Genomic DNA, 13396 nt, shown 5'->3' on the forward strand with positions numbered 1-13396 from the left:
TGATATCTCATTATGGTATGCAATTATTCCAAAATACGGAAAAATCCCATATCCAAAATACCTCTGGTCCCAAGCATTTTGTATAAGGGAGACTCAACCTGTACCAATTGAATAATTTTTTTGAATAAATCCAATCAAAACATGGAACAGATACAAACCTCTCCAGCAATACTGTCATTTCTGGACCAGTTTGGAAATATTATATATGTTAATTACCAAATTATCTGCATCTTAATTTTTCCGGCATTGGCTCCGTTCCCCTATGCTGGGGTTACCCCCTCTTCTTGTTGTCTGTTTGATGCCCCTGCATAAGATTGAGAGAAAAAAGCATTTGTGAAACACTGATAATTTACGCATCAAGTCCAAATCGTTACCTGGAGCCTAGTAAGACTATTAGGGTATGTGAATATTGAGGTACTGTAGTTGATTTTTTTGAAGTATATGAATATTGAATGCCAAAACACAACTCCAGTTTGCTGACTGGTCATTTAGGGAGCATTACTGAGTGAGTAATATGATGTACACTGGGAACTTTTCATAGTGGTTATAATTTATAACCCAATATACTGTACTGTACAACAGACATTCACAAAATCACTTTATGGCCGAGAAATACAAAATATTGAAATACATTCATAAATAGAGATGCTGTACTTGTCTAATGACTTCATTAGGTTCTAGATGAAATGTTGAAGCAAATAGGGAGTTACAGTTTCAAAATGTATAATTCTAATGGACCTATTAGTGCCCGGCACTGGTTCTCTGTAAAATAAAATTAGATAGGGAATCTGATGCCAATGAATTTTATGTTGTCATGCAACTATCCAGATATAAATGTGGATGCTTTTCATTTACAATTTTCAACAAATCTCGTAAAGATTTATTCACAATCAATTTTGATATCTTAACATTTAATATTTATTGAAAATAGTAATTTAAAGGGGAATTTGTCTTCCATGATTTCACTTAAAATATATTAGTCACCTATCCGTTTCTCAAGCTCTTCAAATTGATTATTCTCAGATATTCCTTACGCAGCTGCTAGAAAAAGGTGAGGATCACGTGTGTTATGTGTGAATAGTGTCAAATGCTTTAAGTGTATATTTACTAGAGCTGGGTATGATATGCCGATGGTTGGGGATGTTGGAGGACAGAAGAAGACCAATGGTGAGAGGTGAGAATCCCGTCAGGGGCTAGTTAAGTATACTTACCTTCCCCCGATACCCCCTAACCCTAGCTCTCCCTTTCCGCAGCCTTACTCTAACCTTTTCCCCACCGCAGCCTTACCCTAACCCTTACTGGTGGTGCCTAAACCTAACCTCCCTTTCCCGCATCCTAAACCTAACCCTTCCTTTCCCAGAGCCAGTGTCAGAACTAGCGAGCGATGGGCCCAGGTGCGACAAAATGCTTTGGGCCCCCCATCCCATCCAAGTCCACCCCCTCACCCCTGGAGATGACCTGGTGAGGGGGACCTGCTCAGGGCCAGAGAAATGGATACCTAGCAACAGTGCCGTAACTAGACATTTTAGCACTGTGTGCAAGAAACGGCATCGGAACCCCACCCCTGCATGCAAAACAGGGGCAGTGTGCACCGTAGGCGCGCACAAAAATATATAGTGGCGTGGCTTCGTGGGGAAGGTATGTGGCCACAAAATAATACAAATTCATAAAACGGTGCACAGTAGTCTCCATTATTCAAATTACACCACACAGTAGCACCACTACACCAGGTAGAGACCCTTTTACACCTTACGGCGGACAGATTCCTCTATTTACACATTACAACAGACAGTGTCCCCTTTTTACACATTATGGCAGACAGCGTCCCCCTTTTTACACATAACGGCAGACAGTGTGCCCTTGTTACACATAGCGGCAGACAGCGTACACTTTTTACACATAACGGCAGACAGCGTGCCCTTGTTACACATAGCGGCAGACAGCGTACACTTTTTACACATAACGGCAGACAGTGTGCCCTTGTTAAACATAGTGGCAGACAGCGTACACTTTTTACACATAACGGCAGACAGCGTGCCCTTTTTACACATACCGGCAGACAGCGTCTCCTTTTTACACATTATGGCAGACAGTGTGCCCTTGTTACACATTACGGCAGACAGCATCCCCCTTTTCACACATTACGGCAGGCAGATTCCCCCTTTTTACACATTGCGGCAGACAGCGTCCCCTTTTTACACATAACGGCAGACAGCGTGCCCTTGTTACACATAGCGGCAGACAGCGTACACTTTTTACACATAGCGGCAGACAGCATGCCCTTGTTAAACATAGCGGCAGACAGCGTACACTTTTTACGCATAACGTCAGACAGCGTGCCCTTGTTACACATAGCGGCAGACAGCGTACACTTTTTACACATTACGGCAGACAGCGTGCCCTTGTTACACATAGCGGCAGACAGCATACACTTTTTACACATAACGGCAGACAGTGTGCCCTTGTTAAACATAGCGACAGACAGCGTACACTTTTTACACATAACGGCAGACAGCGTGCCCTTTTTACACATACCGGCAGACAGCGTCCCCTTTTTACACATTACGGCAGACAGTGTGCCCTTGTTACACATTAAGGTAGACAGCATCCCCCTTTTTACACATTACGGCAGGCAGATTACCCCTTTTTACACATTGCGGCAGACAGCATCCCCTTTTTACACATAACGGCAGACAGCGTGCCCTTGTTACACATAGCGGCAGACAGCGTACACTTTTTACGCATAACGGCAGACAGTGTCCCCTTTTTACACATTACGGCAGACAGTGTGCCCTTGTTACACATCACGGCAGACAGATTCCCCCTTTTTACACATTGCGTCAGGCAGATTCCCCCTTTTTACACATTACGTCAGGCAGATTCCCCCTTTTTACACATTGCGGCAGGCAGTCCCCCATGTTTACACATTGCGGCAGGCAGTCCCCCTTTTTGTACATTGAAAGAAAGAAAGACAGAAAGAAAGAAAGAAAGAAAGAGAAAGAAAGAAAGAAAGAAAGAAAGAAAGAAAGAAAGAAAGAAAGAAAGAAAGAAAGAAAGAAAGAATTATACTTACCCTCTCCGCTGGCTCAGGCTCCTCGGTGCAGCTTCTGGTCATGATTCCCGGGCAGGAGAGAAGGAGGAGGAGGGAGGTGGAGGAGGGAGCCGCAGCAGCGCTGTGTTATTGGTGGAGGCGCTGCTGCTGCTGCCCCTCTGCTTCACTATAGGCTGTTCTCGGAAGACAGCCTATAGTGAAGCAGAGGGACAGCAGCAGCAGCGCCTCAACCAGTAGTAAAGCGCTGCTGCGGCTCCCTCCTCCACCTCCCTCCTCCTCCTTCTCCCCCGTACCGCTGCGCTCCTCTCCTCTCTGTCCGGGCGGCTGTGTGCTGCGGGCAGCGGTTGCCCACAGCATACAGCGGCATGTAATGAGTCAGTTTGACTCATTACATGCTTTGGGCCCCTGGACAGTGGTGGGCCCCAGTGCAATGCACTGGTTGCACTGTCGGTAGTTCCGCCTCTGCCCAGAACCTAACCCTAACCCTCCCCCCAGCAGCCTAAACCCATCACCCCCTTCCTGGTGGCTTATTTGCCCGGCAAACCCTCTTTCGTGATCCCAGCAGTCAGGATTCCGGCACCTGGATTGTGATTATTGGGATCCCGGCGCCAGCATTCCAAGCAGTGTCGGGATTCCGGCGTTGGTATTTCGACCGTTGGGATCTCGACCACCAGGATCGTGACTGGATCCCATTTACTAAGCCTTAGAAAGAGATGAAGTGGAGAGAGATAAAGTACCGACCAACCAGCGTATGTCATTTTTCAAACACAGCCTGTAGCATGACAGGAGCTGATTAGTTGGTACTTTATCTCCTTCCATTTTATCTTTCTCCAAGACTTAGTAAATAGACCCCCCAATCTTGAAACTGGGAATAGAGGAGGTGATCATGCATGGTGGCCCTTGAAAGAGATTCCTGCTCTTAAACTATGTCTGTCAGGAGGAGGAAGTGGTATTACAGTTTAATATTAATGTACACGTTTTTGTACCATATTTTGATTGTAATCAAAGCTTATGTACAGTACTGTGCTATATTTTTAATCCTACATCTAAAAGTGAGCCATGACTATTTTAGAATCAACACGCATTACTTACACAAAATGTTTTATCTGTTCAAAGTGAGTGATATTTATTGTATTATCGAGAGAAAATCCCATGATAAAGGAAATACAGCAAATTGCTCTTTTAAAACATCTAAAACTAATAAAAATAAAAAAGCAAAAAAGTGACAGCATACATATGGTATATTACTGAACAAAATTACAAATTGTTATGTTTTTATATTTGGCCACTTGAGGGAGCTTTTGTATTAAGTTTCAAAGGTACTGAGCAATTTATCTAGAAGCATGTCTCTGCATATCCTTGGTAAGAAATGCCCTATGCCAGTGTTTCCCAACTGCGGTCCTCAAGGCACACTAGCAGTCCTGGTTTTAGTGATATCCAGGCTTGAACACAGGTGATTTAATTAGTACCTAAGTTATTTTGATTTAACCATCTGTGCTGAAGCCTGGATATCACTAAAACCTGCACTGTTGGTGTGCCTTGAGGACCGCTGTTGGGAATGCCTGCCCTATGCGATGCTGTAATTAGCATTCAGCAGAAATCATGTTTCAAGCAGAAGTTTAATTTGATAACCCACAAGTCACTTGCAGGAAAACAAAACCTATAAACAGTAACTGAGAAGAAGGAACAAGTTGAGAAGTGCAATCTTTTTATGTTTTACAGAGGTTTTAATAAAGTATATTTTTAGAGACTCATGCCCTGCTCCTTTATTTTGAGCCCGTCTGGCAGCATATTCCATTGCCCAGCAGCGGGCAGTGAGTGACGTGTCTGCAGGCTCCTATTTGTGGGTAATGGAGTATATAAACAGCTATTAAAGGATACCTGACTGGTATAAAAGCAAAACTGTAGAGGAATGATCTATACACATTTCTATGCCACAGGATACATCTCTTTAAGTGCACTCTACAACATAAAGTAAAATGTTTGTAAAATAATTGCTGCTTTCATTTTTTATAGATACAATCTTTAATAAACTGTATCTTATGGATATCTGCTTTTATTATTTTTATTATGGTAGATTACAACCTGTGTGTGCAGCGCATACAGACTGTCCCCACCACTGTGTCACTGCAGCATGAGACTACTAATGTTGCTGGATTCAAATGCTCAGCATAGACCTTTGAAAGTTCTGTATTGTGGATGTGAAACCCAGTTTAACTCAATTACTAACAATACATTTGGCTGCATTTTTTTCTGACGCACAGCAGGTAATTCAGGCATTGCCGTTCTCCAACATCAGAATATAGAAACAGTAATGATGGGTTGCAGATGTGTAGGGGAAATATTGTACTTACATGCAACTTTAGTAAAAAGACACTTGTGACATGTATACAATAACAAGTACACTAATTACGTAGTGGGAGTTTTCCACCTGTTGCTGGATTCAAATGCTCAGCATAGACCTTTGAAAGTTCTGTATTGTGGCTGTGAAACCCAGTTTAACTCAATTACTAACAATACATTTGGCTGCAGTTTTTTCTGACGCACAGCAGGTAATTCAGGCATTGCCGTTATCTAACATCAGAATATAGAAACAGTAATGATGGGTTGCAAATGTGTAGGGGAAATATTGTACTTACATGCAACTTTAGTAAAAAGACACTTGTGACATGTATACAATAACAAGTACACTAATTACGTAGTGGGAGTTTTCCACCTAGTTAGTGTACAATTCTGATGGTTAGAGATCTGCACATGATCAGATTCCGCACTACGGGGCTGACTCAAATCGCATTGCAATTTGTGAGATGGCCCCGCTGTGTGCATGCGCAGCTCCCGTCCTGCGCATGCGTGAGCAGATAATGCGATTGGATCACATTAACTGCGAACACCTCTGCCTGATTGATGAGCAGAGGCGTTCGTGGGGCAGGTGTGGGATGGAGAACAAGCGTTTTTGGGTGGTGCCAGGTAAATGTTTTTTTTTGGGGTGGCTGGGTGTCATCACACGCAGCCGCACCCATGTGCCAGCAGGAGCCATCCACAGTTTCTAAAACCACGCTGAGACCCGATCGCAATTACAGAGTGATCGCAGTGGGTGGGCAGTAGGTAGCATGCTGGGCAGCCTTGCCCTGCGATGGGTGACTCCCTGCATGCGATTGAGAGGATTACAGATTCTGCTAAAAAGCAGAATCTGCAATCCTTACTGAATTAGGTCCTACATATGTGCAGATCTCATTTTATGAGACTGCATACAGTGCCTCCAAGCTGCAGCCTGATTAACATGCTACAGCCATTCGGGGAAAGAGTGGGGGTGGGTACAAATAGTACTGGAGAAAACAGGGGTGCATCACCCCCATTTTCTGGGCATGCAGAAGCCAGTGGATGCGTCTTTGTAATATTCTCTGAGGAAGCCGCTGATATACATAGAGGCAGAGAAACGCGTAAGCGACCCCTATATCCATCCGGTACCGGTTCGGTCATCCATGGCAAAACACACTACCTGCACGTATTTTCATTCATTGTTATGGACACTCCAGATATGGCACCACTAATGGGATACAAGCACCAGGAGCCGGGAGAAATAATTGCACCTTGATGAGAGATTGAGCACTGATTAAGCAAACAGGTTATAAAAAAGCCGTGTTGTTACATTATTACTAACTCTCAATCGCATACAAGTCACTGCAATATTCTTACCAGCGAAATATGCTACATTAACCAATTAACATCGATGTGAGGTCCAGTCTGATTAACCAAGCAGGCGGGATTAGTGTGTTGGAATACCATGATCAGCGTTAACAGATTGCAAAAGAATGCATGGTATTTATAAGCATTACTAACCAAATATCAAAGCTTGGATACTTTGCTCACCAATTCTGATGAATGCCGTTAGTTTGAATCATGTTCTTTTGACTTGTCACTGGACTTTTTTTTAAACTTGCCGGTATTTGTGATGTGATTTTTATTGTAATTAATTGAATGAATTCATTTTTAATTGTGTAAAAAAAAAAACACACTCTTTTTCAAAGAAGCGCTGTTTATTTGTGTGTATATTGGGGGTCATTCCGAGTTGTTCGCTCTGTATTTTTCTCTGACGTCCTAAGTGGATGCTGGGGACTCCGTCAGGACCATGGGGAATAGCGGCTCCGCAGGAGACAGGGCACAAAAGTAAAAGCTTTAGGATCAGGTGGTGTGCACTGGCTCCTCCCCCTATGACCCTCCTCCAAGCCTCAGTTAGATTTTTGTGCCCGGCCGAGAAGGGTGCAATCTAGGTGGCTCTCCTAAAGAGCTGCTTAGAGTAAAACAGGCTCACTGCTACGAGGGACTTAGGGGAGAGAAGTGAACTCACCTGCGTGCAGGATGGATTGGCTTCTTAGGCTACTGGACACCATTAGCTCCAGAGGGAGTCGGAACACAGGTCTCACCCTGGGGTTCGTCCCGGAGCCGCGCCGCCGACCCCCCTTGCAGATGCCGAAAAGTGAAGGTCCAGAAACGGCGGCAGAAGACTCTTCAATCTTCATAAGGTAGCGCACAGCACTGCAGCTGTGCGCCATTGTTGTCAGCACACTTCATAGCAGCGGTCACTGAGGGTGCAGGGCGCTGGGGGGGGGCGCCCTGGGCAGCAATGATAGTACCTTATTCTGGCTAAAAATACATCACATATAGCCCCTGGGGGCTATATGGATGTATTTAACCCCTGCCAGGTCTCAGAAAAACGGGAGAAGAAGCCCGCCGAAAAGGGGGCGGGGCCTATTCTCCTCAGCACACAGCGCCATTTTCCCTCACAGAAATGCTGGTGGGAAGGCTCCCAGGCTCTCCCCTGCACTGCACTACAGAAACAGGGTTAAAACAGAGAGGGGGGGCACTTATTTGGCGATATATATATATATATATATTAAAATGCTATAAGGGAAAAACACTTATATAAAGGTTGTCCCTGTATAATTATAGCGTTTTTGGTGTGTGCTGGCAAACTCTCCCTCTGTCTCCCCAAAGGGCTAGTGGGGTCCTGTCCTCTATCAGAGCATTCCCTGTGTGTGTGCTGTGTGTCGGTACGTGTGTGTCGACATGTATGAGGACGATGTTGGTGAGGAGGCGGAGCAATTGCCTGAAATGGTGATGTCACTCTCTAGGGAGTCGACACCGGAATGGATGGCTTATTTAAGGAATTACGTGATAATGTCAACACGCTGCAAGGTCGGTTGACGACATGAGACGGCCGGCAAACAAATTAGTACCTGTCCAGGCGTCTCAAACACCGTCAGGGGCTGTAAAACGCTCATTTACCTCAGTCGGTCGACACAGACACAGACACGGACACTGACTCCAGTGTCGACGGTGAAGAAACAAACGTATTTTCCTTTAGGGCCACACGTTACATGTTAAGGGCAATGAAGGAGGTGTTACATATTTCTGATACTACAAGTACCACAAGAAGGGTATTATGTGGGGTGTGAAAAAACTACCTGTAGTTTTTCCTGAATCAGATAAATTAAATGAAGTGTGTGATGATGCGTGGGTTTCCCCCGATAGAAAATTATTGGCGGTATACCCTTTCCCGCCAGAAGTTAGGGCGCGTTGGGAAACACCCTTTAGGGTGGATAAGGCGCTCACACGCTTATCAAAACAAGTGGCGGTACCGTCTCCAGATAGGGCCGCCCTCAAGGAGCCAGCTGAGAGGCTGAAAAATATCCTAAAAAGGTATATACACACATACTGGTGTTATACTGCGACCAGCGATCGCCGCAGCCTGGATGTGCAGCGCTGGGGTGGCTTGGTCGGATTCCCTGACTGAAAATATTGATACCCTTGACAGGGACAGTATTTTATTGACTATAGAGCATTTAAAGGATGCATTTCTATATATGCGAGATGCACAGAGGGATATTTGCACTCTGGCATCAAGAGTAAGTGCGATGTCCATATCTGCCAGAAGATGTTTATGGACACGACAGTGGTCAGGTGATGCAGATTCCAAACGGCACATGGAAGTATTGCCGTATAAAGGGGAGGAGTTATTTGGGGTCGGTCCATCAGACCTGGTGGCCTCGGCAACAGCTGGAAAATCCACCTTTTTTACCCCAAATCACATCTCAGCAGAAAAAGACACCGTCTTTTCAGCCTAAGTCCTTTCGTCCCCATAAGGGCAAGCGGGCAAAAGGCCAGTCATATCTGCCCAGGGATAGAGGAAAGGGAAGAAGACTGCAGCAGGCAGCCCATTCCCAGGAACAGAAGCCCTCCACAGCTTCTGCCAAGTCCTCAGCATGACGCTGGGGCCGTACAAGCGGACTCAAGTGCGGTGGGGGGTCGTCTCAAGAGTTTCAGCGCGTAGTGGGCTCACTCGCAAGTGGACCCCTGGATCCTACAAGTAGTACCCCAGGGGTACAGACTGGAAATTCGAGACGTCTCCCCCTCGCAGGCTCCTGATGTCTGCTTTACCAACGTCTTCCTCCGACAGGGAGGCAGTATTGGAAACAATTCACAAGCTGTATTCCCAGCAGGTGATAATCAAAGTACCCCTCCTACAACAAGGAAAGGGGTATTATTCCACACTATATTGTGGTACTGAAGCCAGACGGCTCGGTGAGACCTATTCTAAATGGGAAATCTTTGAACACTTACATACAAAGGTTCAAATCAAGATGGAGTCACTCAGAGCAGTGATAGCGAACCAGGAAGAAGGGGACTATATGGTGTCCCTGGACATCAAGGATGCTTACCTCCATGTCCCAAATTGCCCTTCTCTCCAAGGGTACCTCAGGTTCGTGGTACGGAACTGTCACTATCAGTTTCAGACGCTGCCGTTTGGATTGTCCACGGCACCCCGGGTCTTTACCAAAGTAATGGCCGAAATGATGATTCTTCTTCAAAGAAAAGGCGTCTTTATTATCCCTTACTTGGACGATCTCCTGATAAGGGCAAGGTCCAGAGAACAGTTGGAAGTCGGAGTAGCACTATCTCAAGTAGTTCTACGACAGCACGGGTGGATTCTAAATATCCAAAATCGCAGCCGTTTCCGACGACACGTCTGCTGTTCCTAGGGATGGTTCTGGACACAGTCCAGAAAAAGGTGTTTCTCCCGGAGGAGAAAGCCAGGGAGTTATCCGAGCTAGTCAGGAACCTCCTAAAACCAGGAAAAGTGTCAGTGCATCATTGCACAAGAGTCCTGGGAAAAATGGTGGCTTATTACGAAGCGATTCCATTCGGCAGATTCCACGCAAGAACTTTTCAGTGGGATCTGCTGGACAAATGGTCCGGATCGCATTTTCAGATGCATCAGCGGATAACCCTATCTCCAAGGACAAGGGTGTCTCTCCTGTGGTGGTTACAGAGTGCTCATCTTCTAGAGGGCCGCAGATTCGGCATTCAGGATTGGATGCTGGTGACCACGGAGGCCAGCCTGAGAGGCTGGGGAGCAGTCACACAGGGAAAAAATTTCCAGGGAGTGTGATCAAGTCTGGAGATTTTTCTCCACATAAATATACTGGAGCTAAGGGCAATTTACAATGCTCTAAGCTTAGCAAGACCTCTGCTTCAAGGTCAGCCGGTATTGATCCAGTGGGACAACATCACGGCAGTCGCCCACGTAAACAGACAGGGCGGCACAAGAAGCAGGAGGGCAATGGCAGAAACTGCAAGGATTTTTCGCTGGGCGGAAAATCATGTGATAGCACTGTCAGCAGTGTTCATTCCGGGAGTGGACAACTGGGAAGCAGACTTCCTCAGCACAACCTCAACCCGGGAGAGTGGGGACTTCATCGGGAAGTCTTCCACATGATTGTGAACTGTTGGAAAAGACCAAAGGTGGACATGATGGCGTCCCGCCTGAACAAAAAACTGGACAAGTATTGCGCCAGGTCAAAAGACCCTCAGGCAATAGCTGTGGACGTTCTGGTAACACCGTGGGTGTACCAGTCGGTGTATGTCTTCCCTCCTCTGCTTCTCATACCCAAGGTATTGAGAATTATAAGACGTAGAGGAGTAAGAACTATACTCGTGGCTCCGGAGTGGCCAAGAAGGACTTGGTACCCGGAACTTCAAGAGATGCTCACAGAGGACTCATGGCCTCTGCCGCTAAGAAGGGACTTGCTTCAACAAGTACCATGTCTGTTCCAAGACTTACCGCGGCTGTGTTTGACGGCATGGCGGTTGAACGCCGGATCCTAAGGGAAAAAGGCATTCCGGAAGAGGTCATTCCTACCCTGGTCAAAGCCAGGAAGGAGGTGACCGCACAAGATTATCACCACATGTGGCGAAAATATGTTGCGTGGTGTGAGGCAAGGAAGGCCCCATGAAGAAATTTCAACTCGGTCGTTTCCTGCATTTCCTGCAAACAGGAGTGTCTATGGGCCTCAAATTGGGGTCCATTAAGGTTCAAATTTCGGCCCTGTCGATTTTCTTCCAGAAAGAATTGGCTTCAGTTCCTGAAGTCCAGAAGTTTGTCAAGGGAGTACTGCATATACAACCCCCTTTTGTGCCTCCAGTGGCACTGTGGGATCTCAACGTAGTTCTGGGATTCCTAAAATCACATTGGTTTAAATCGCTCAAATCTGTGGATTTGAAATATCTCACAGGGAAAGTGACCATGCTGTTGGCCCTGGCCTCGGCCAGGCGAGTGTCAGAATTGGCGGCGTTTGTCTCAAAAAAGCCCATATCTGATTGTCCATTCGGACAGGGCAGAGCTGCGGACTCATCCCCAGTTTCTCCCTAAGGTGGTGTCAGTGTTTCACCCGAACCAGCTTATTGTGGTACCTGCGGCTACTAGGGACTTGGAGGACTCCAAGTTGCTAGATGTTGTCAGGGCCCTGATAATATAGTTTCCAGGACGGCTGGAGTCAGGAAAACTGACTTGCTGTTATCCTGTATGCACCCAACAAACTGGGTGCTCTTGCTTCTAAGCAGACGATTGCTAGTTGGATGTGTAGTACAATTCAGCTTGCACATTCTGTGGCAGGCCTGCCACAGCCAAAATATGTAAATGCCCATTCCACAAGGAAGGTGGGCTCATCTTGGGCGGCTGCCCGAGGGGTCTCGGCTTTACAACTTTGCCGAGCTGATACTTGGTCAGGGGCACACCCTGACTGAGGAGGACCTGGAGTTCTCTCATTCGGTGCTGCAGAGTCATCCGCACTCTCCCGCCCGTTTGGGAGCTTTGGTATAATCCCCATGGTCCTGACGGCGTCCCCAGCATCCACTTAGGACGTCAGAGAAAATAAGAATTTACTTACCGATAATTCTATTTCTCGTAGTCCGTAGTGGATGCTGGGCGCCCATCCCAAGTGCGGATTGTCTGCAATACTTGTACATAGTTATTGTTACAAAAATCGGGTTATTATTGTTGTGAGCCATCTTTTCAGAGGCTCCGCTGTTATCATGCTGTTAACTGGGTTCAGATCACAGGTTGTACAGTGTGATTGGTGTGGCTGGTATGAGTCTTACCCGGGATTCAAAATCCTTCCTTATTGTGTACGCTCGTCCGGGCACAGTATCCTAACTGAGGCTTGGAGGAGGGTCATAGGGGGAGGAGCCAGTGCACACCACCTGATCCTAAAGCTTTTACTTTTGTGCCCTGTCTCCTGCGGAGCCGCTATTCCCCATGGTCCTGACGGAGTCCCCAGCATCCACTACGGACTACGAGAAATAGAATTATCGGTAAGTAAATTCTTATTTTTTCTCGCAACGGAGCGATTAGTCACTAATGCGCATGCGCAATGTCCGCAGTGCGACTGCGCCAAGTAAATTTGCTATGCAGTTAGGAATTTTACTCACGGCATTACAAGTTTTTTTCTTCGTTCTGGTGATCGGAGTGTGATTGACAGGAAGTGGGTGTTTCTGGGCGGAAACAGGCCGTTTTATGGGAGTGTGCGAAAAAACGCAACCGTTTCCGGAAAAAACGCGGGAGTGGCTGGAGAAACGGGGGAGTGTCTGGGCGAACGCTGGGTGTGTTTGTGACGTCAAACCAGAAACGACAAGCACTGAACTGATCGCAGATGCCGAGTAAGTTTGAAGCTACTCAGAAACTGCTAAGAAGTGTCTATTCGCAATTCTGCTAATCTTTCGTTCGCAATTTTGATATGCTAAGATTCACTCCCAGTAGGCGGCGGCTTAGCGTGTACAAAGCTGCTAAAAGCAGCTTGCGAGCGAACAACTCGGAATGAGGGCCATTGTCTGTATCTTAAAGGGTTGAGTACCCCTATTTTAACAGCTGCTGGAAAAATGTGTGTCCTTTTTTCCATCTTATATCTATCTATTAGGGTTTCAATTGATGTGAACTACCTTATTGAGCTATAAGCGCCGAGTCTTATTTGTTTGTCTTTGTAATCTGAAGGTTACTCAGATGACGAT

At 46.3% G+C, this 13396-nt stretch overlaps 1 long non-coding RNA gene across 2 annotated transcripts in view; it reads right to left on the bottom strand.

Annotated features, from left to right (window-relative positions):
• LOC135050989 (uncharacterized) overlaps positions 1–13396 on the bottom strand; it is a 148986-nt gene that overhangs the window by 10815 nt on the left and 124775 nt on the right. For both annotated transcript variants that reach the window (XR_010241974.1, XR_010241973.1), the window contains exon 2: positions 217–304. This is a non-coding gene — a long non-coding RNA (uncharacterized LOC135050989). The remainder of the gene's footprint in view (positions 1–216; positions 305–13396) is intronic.

This window comes from Pseudophryne corroboree, chromosome 2 (genome assembly GCF_028390025.1).
Source record: "Pseudophryne corroboree isolate aPseCor3 chromosome 2, aPseCor3.hap2, whole genome shotgun sequence".
NCBI lineage: Eukaryota > Metazoa > Chordata > Amphibia > Anura > Myobatrachidae > Pseudophryne > Pseudophryne corroboree.